Source organism: Opisthocomus hoazin, chromosome Z, assembly GCF_030867145.1.
Source record: "Opisthocomus hoazin isolate bOpiHoa1 chromosome Z, bOpiHoa1.hap1, whole genome shotgun sequence".
Classification (NCBI taxonomy): Eukaryota; Metazoa; Chordata; class Aves; order Opisthocomiformes; family Opisthocomidae; genus Opisthocomus; species Opisthocomus hoazin.
Window position 1 is genome coordinate 32186080 of NC_134454.1, and position 6000 is coordinate 32192079.

Sequence of the window (6000 nt, forward strand, 5' to 3'; positions counted from 1 at the left end):
GGCTCAGCAATGACACCCACCAGCTCCCTCAGCACTCGTGGGTGCATTCCATCGAGGCCCATGGATTTGTGGGCGTCCAGATCACTTAAGCGATCCCTCACAGAGTCCTCCTCAACCAAGGGAAAGTCATCCTCTCTGTAGGCTTCCTCTCTTACGTCCGGAGCCTGGGATTCCTGAGGGCCTGCCTTGGCACTGAAGACTGAAGCAAAGAAGGCATTCAGTAGCTCTGCCTTCTCTGCATCCTCCATCACCAGCACACCCGCCTCATTCAGCAGCGGCCCCACATTGTCCCTAGCCTTCCTTTTGCTGCTGATGTAGTTGAAGAAGCCCTTCCTATTGATTTTGACATCCCTTGCCAGCTTCAATTCCAGGTGGGCTTTGGCCTTCCTCGTCACATCCCTGCATGCTCTGACCACATTCCTGTACTCTTCCCAAGTGGCCTGTCCCTCTTTCCACATTCCATGGACCTTTCTCGTCCACCTGAGCTCTGCTAGAAGCTCCTTGTTTAACCATGCAGGTCACAGAATCACAGAATCACAGAATCACAGAATAGTAGGGGTTGGAAGGGACCTCTGTGGGTCATCTAGTCCAACCCTCCTGCTGAAGCAGGGTCACCTCCTGCCTCCTTTTCTAGATTTCTTTCTCAGGGGGATGCACCGCTCCTGAGCATGGAGGAAGTGATGTTTAAACAGCGACCAGCACTCTTGGACCCCCCTGCCTTCAAGAAATCTATCCTTGAACAGCATTACACTTCCCCACTCCCAATATTCTTCTGTAATACATTACAGGTGTAGTCTTTTAAGGACTGCAGTTGTATTCTTTTACTGATGTGAAGTAAATAAAAAGGGAACATTTGAATGTTTTGATAGTGACGACTGTTAATTCTCTGAGCCAACAGCTGTGCAAGCTGACTGATGATATTTATTGAAATTAACTCTGCAACTCTTATAATCCTGCTTCTTGTACCTGTTGCTTCTGTGTAATAAGCACATAAAAATTTGTAAGACTACTCTGCATTTTTTTATGTTAAAAAAATCTAGTTCAAGAAGAGGAGTGTTTATTCCATGGTTGTTTCTGAAGTGCATAGAAGAGAGAAACTAGAAATACCACTTTTCTCCTATTTGTCATCATGCATTTTATAAATGTTCTTGTTACCACTCTCTTGATTCAAATATGATGAAATTTGTAGGGAAGGAGAATGAATTTGCCATAATCATATAGTGACGAAACCAGAATGTGAAGACAGGGTGTGTGATGACCCCATGATGTCCTCTGAATGCTGCTCCTAGAGGATAGCAATGCGAGAAGAAAATGCACAAAGGTGGAGAAGGGTTGAAAGAAAAAAACTGTGCCAACCACCTCGACCTTCAGAGACTTTCTCAGCCCGGATAATGCTACGAAGTTCACCAATAGCATGGTGTTAGGTCTCTGCTGGAAATATCCACCTTTGGTTAACATCACTATTCCAGTTTCCAACAACCACAACAACAAACCTAACAGAAAAACATTATTAATGTAGCTACGCTAGCAGAAGGCAGTTTTTGTCAGCTCACCTTAGTGTATCTGAAAGTTACGCCTCGTTAGCAGAAAAATCTCCTGATGCCACGCCCTGTATTCCTACCAGGGGCCTGATAGTACAGCTAAGCAGGCTACTCATAGGGCAACAAATCCACAGCACAGGTAAGGCTTGTACATGGTTCATATAAAATGGCACTGTGGAGAGTGACGATTAGTGACAGACTTGGGGGAGAGGAGGGGATGCAGGGGGAGATGGGAGAAAAAAGCTTTACAATTTTTTTTCTACAGTAAACTGATTGCAGTTCTAATTTAATTAGCTGATACTGAGGTTAATTCAAGTTTTAATTAGCAAAATGTTCCTACTAATTATAATTCATATTACCATGGAAGACTGTTAATTGGTGTAATCGACAGTGTTATTAATGTCCATGACTGCTATGGAAAATGCTTTCCATGGCTAATGGGAGTAACCTCTCCTTTAAACTGCTCATCCGTTATCTTCTGACTCTCCTTCCCGCTGCCATGGCAGCATTGTCCAAGTTTGCTTGTCTGCAGACTGGGCTGCTGATGCATCAGTGATGGGAGGACCAAGACACAGCACAAATGATTCTGTCCAGCTGAAGCTGGACAAAGCAGGGGCACGAAGAGGCAGTTAGCAAGCAGTCAGTGCAGTCAAAGGGCAAGCCTAGTCCAATTCTCACAGCAAGGCAAAACATCATGATGCTTTTTCTCCAGCTAAGGCTCAGCCATCTTACAAACTCCTGGAGATTTTTTTCTGCAGCTGTAGTTTGCTGTTGACCCGCAACTTGCCTTCAAAATTACCTGTGTAAGGATGCCTTTAACTCAGTCAGTTGCACTCCCAAGAGTCTGCAACGATTTGGTCACTCCAGGTCTGCTAAGACCTGTAATGTCTGGAACATGCTTCCCCCTTGTCCTATGTAGTTGAGTCTTTTAATAAAAGTGAAAGAATGCAGAAACATAAATAGTGTTATCCCCCTAGGGAGCACTTACACTTACAAAATGTGTTCCACAAACCAAACATTTAATCTATAATCTATGTAGAAATTAACTAAAATATCCCAGAGGTTCATTTGTATTCACAAAATACAAAATGCAAACATAAAGAATGATTATTTTCTAAACACTTTTTTCAAATTTTAACAGAATTACAGTCCCCGCTGTCTTCCTCTTGTTAAGACTGAATACTAGGGGAGGGAGTAAGTGTATCTACAAATCTTTAAATTCTTTTCTCCTGCCTCTTTTTCATATGAGCCTGATGACTGAACTTTTGAGCACAAAAGAAAACAAGAGGTTTTAATCTTTTTCTGGTTTAATCGTTGATTATGAGTATTCTTACTCAGTTCTCGCTACAAACAAACATTTGCATGCTTACTTCTTTGTAGATTATGTATTTAAAAATCTGAGTAAAAGTCTAAATGCAGACAGCTGCAGTTGTCTATTCCTCTACCTGGCTAACAAGTACCTTTGAATTAAAGACAAAATGAGGGTAAACATAGCCAGAAAATATTCCAGTATTCTCACTAGTAGAGTAAGGTTTGCTCCAGAAATCTTGGAAGTTGACCTCAGTTGAAATCTGCAGCTTGACTGTAAATCCCAGAAAAGGAAGAAGGAATCAAATACCAGGCATACTGGCTCATGGAAAATAAACCTTAAGATGACTGTTCTGCCAAAGGCTATCTGTGCAAAAACCCCAAACATAAGAGTTGCACTTAGTTTTAATGACAGTAAGGTATTACTGGGCAAGAAATATAATAAGCTAAATTGCTTTCTCTTGGGAATACCCATTATTACTGGAATGCAGTTTCTCACTGAGTTTCCTGTAAAAATACATCTTGTTCTTTACATGTTTTCCCTTTCCATTATTCCATTGCATTTGCTGTGAATAGTTTGGAGTATGTCAGCCTTTCCACTGCAGAAGATTTATTCCCCAAATTACATTCCTGTGCCTAAGTGTGTGCTCCAGCCTAAAGCCTGGCCAGCAGATTTGCAAGCTATATGTGGGGATCTGTGTAAAGAGTGCTTTTTTTTTTAAAAAAAAAATAAGTGATTTCTTTCAGTATATAGTAAAAATAACAGCGTAATTTACAGAACAGGTGCTCTGCTAGTGCAAATCAGCAGAACTCTTCCAGTCATAACCAGGAGGTCTGACCCATCATGTTCAAGTTTTGTTGACATAAATTATCAAAATCCCTGTTGTGTGGGTAACTTCTTATTATAGCTTCTACAATTAACCTGACTTCTTCAGAAAAATAAAAGGGTTGAGTAGGATGTAATTCTATAAAAGCTGTGTGTTTAATAGGAAAAAAAATAGTCATGAGCCTTAATAATCTTTCAAATTTGAACACCTCTGTTTTCTATGAAAACTTAGAGAAACCACTATTTTTCCTGAAGTACAACTGAATTCACCTTGAAGTGCCCATTTCTCATTAAAAGTTTAAAGTGTAGATGCGATGCACCTCAGAAGGAATATCTTGGATTTCTGCTCAGAGATTTTTCGTACTCTTCTAATGGGATGTTAGAGCCGAGTTAGAAAGACTGACAGAGTATGAACAGAAACAAAAAAAGTGAACAAAATAAATAAAGGCCCTTTTCAACTAGCATGAGTCTCAACTCCAAGGGTTTTCAATATCTTTTCTATTAAAATTCCCATTTGTCCGTCAAGACACCTTCTAGACTCCTAAGCTTTTAGGTTTGTTTTTTCTTCTGATAAATAGCTTGAAAGCAAGTTTCATCATTTTATATTGGACATACTGCTGAGATAACCATGCAGTGACAATAAACACAGTCCTCTTTGTACATACCCCAGCAAGCATCTGGGATTCATCTGGAATCTGTAGTTTGCATCAGGAGGTAAGAGTGGTCCCTCCACATGACTCTAGTTTGGTCAGCATTTTGTTTTCATTTAAGTTGTACATGTCAACATCTGTAATTTCTTTAATCATCATCAGAAGAATTCAATTACTATTTCATAAATGAACATTGACAAATAATTTTCTCTTGGGCTCAGCAAGAGAAGAGGGAAGTGAAGGCTGATGCATTTATTGCCTGCAGAAGGATGCAGCACAGCCTTGTAGGGGTTTGTATAAACCATGTGGAAGGAGTTTATGAACTGTGCTTCAGAGTCAGGGATGGTAATAGCCTTGCCACATGGCAGTGGTGGCTAACAGGAGAGATTAGAGACTTAGGGTTGAAAAGCTTTCCACGTATGCTTTGCAACTGTCCCCAGGTAGTGATCATTACTCTCTGCTTCTGGGTGAGAGGATGGGCTATAAACTAAACAGAAGGCCCATTGAATCACCATACGTGTGTGCTGCAGGGTAAATAAAGAGTTCACAAGCCTCATTATTCACACAATAGGAGTCCATCCCTCCTTGTGTCGAAGCACAAAATCAAGAACATACCTGGATGCAGTACATAATTCTCCAGGAGAATGTCTCACTTCTTCACTATCCATACATTTCTGTATATGGGAAGCTGCATAGGTTTTAGGCTATCAAATCTACTGTGGGGCCTTCTTATTTTTTATCAATACTGCCGTTCTCCAAAGAGGAACAAAACCTCCACACAACCTAATTTCTGACTTATTCTCTGAAACCACACAAGTTCAGATGGCTTGAAAACAGATGAGGAACTCTTGCTGCAGGCTGATAGAGACATTGTGGAGCCGAAAATGACACCAGGGAACCCCATACAAAATCTAGCCCCAGTTTTTTCTTTCCATGTGCTTAGTGCTCTGTGAAGATATGTGCACTACCAAATGCAATTGGGTAGGTCACTGAGGTCCTGCTCCAAAGAGGTCAGCATCAAAGAGGCTTGGTGCTCCCTTTGTTCGACGTGGATGCCCCAACACTCGCAGCAAATCCTCTCTGCAGAACGTCAAGCACACCAAAGCCTCGTGCCTGAGGTGCCATGCTGCTGAATGGAAACACCGGGTGGCACTGCGTGGTATTTTTCCTTCCCAGTTCTGGACTTTCACATGATTAATAATGCATTCCATTCAGCCAGGCATTGTTTAAAAAAATAAAGTGAACAATTCGTTCTTTCAGTTTCTGTGTTTTTATAGAAGTTCCAAATTCAGCAGTATGGTTTCTGAGATGCTACCTTTCAGAGCACTCTATGTGGCTAAGTTATTTTATGTTGAAAACTCCTCAGTCTCACTGCTTCCCTAAATTGTCATTGAAAAAGGAACAGAAGTAGCTTTGGACCTTGCATGTAAAACTCCTTCATTTTAAGGCAGTTGAAAGATGTAACTGTATGATAGAATATGCAAGTTCTATCCGTTTATAAGCAGCAACACAGAGTGCCGTGTACAAATAATGCAGAAATTATGTCAAATGAAAACACCCAAAATGTGTGATGAGGCAACCAAGACAATGAACACTGTCATTAATCACTGAAAATCAAGGCTGTTAGGATGCATCAGTGAAGTACCTTTTTGGCACAGCCACACAGTTATTCTAA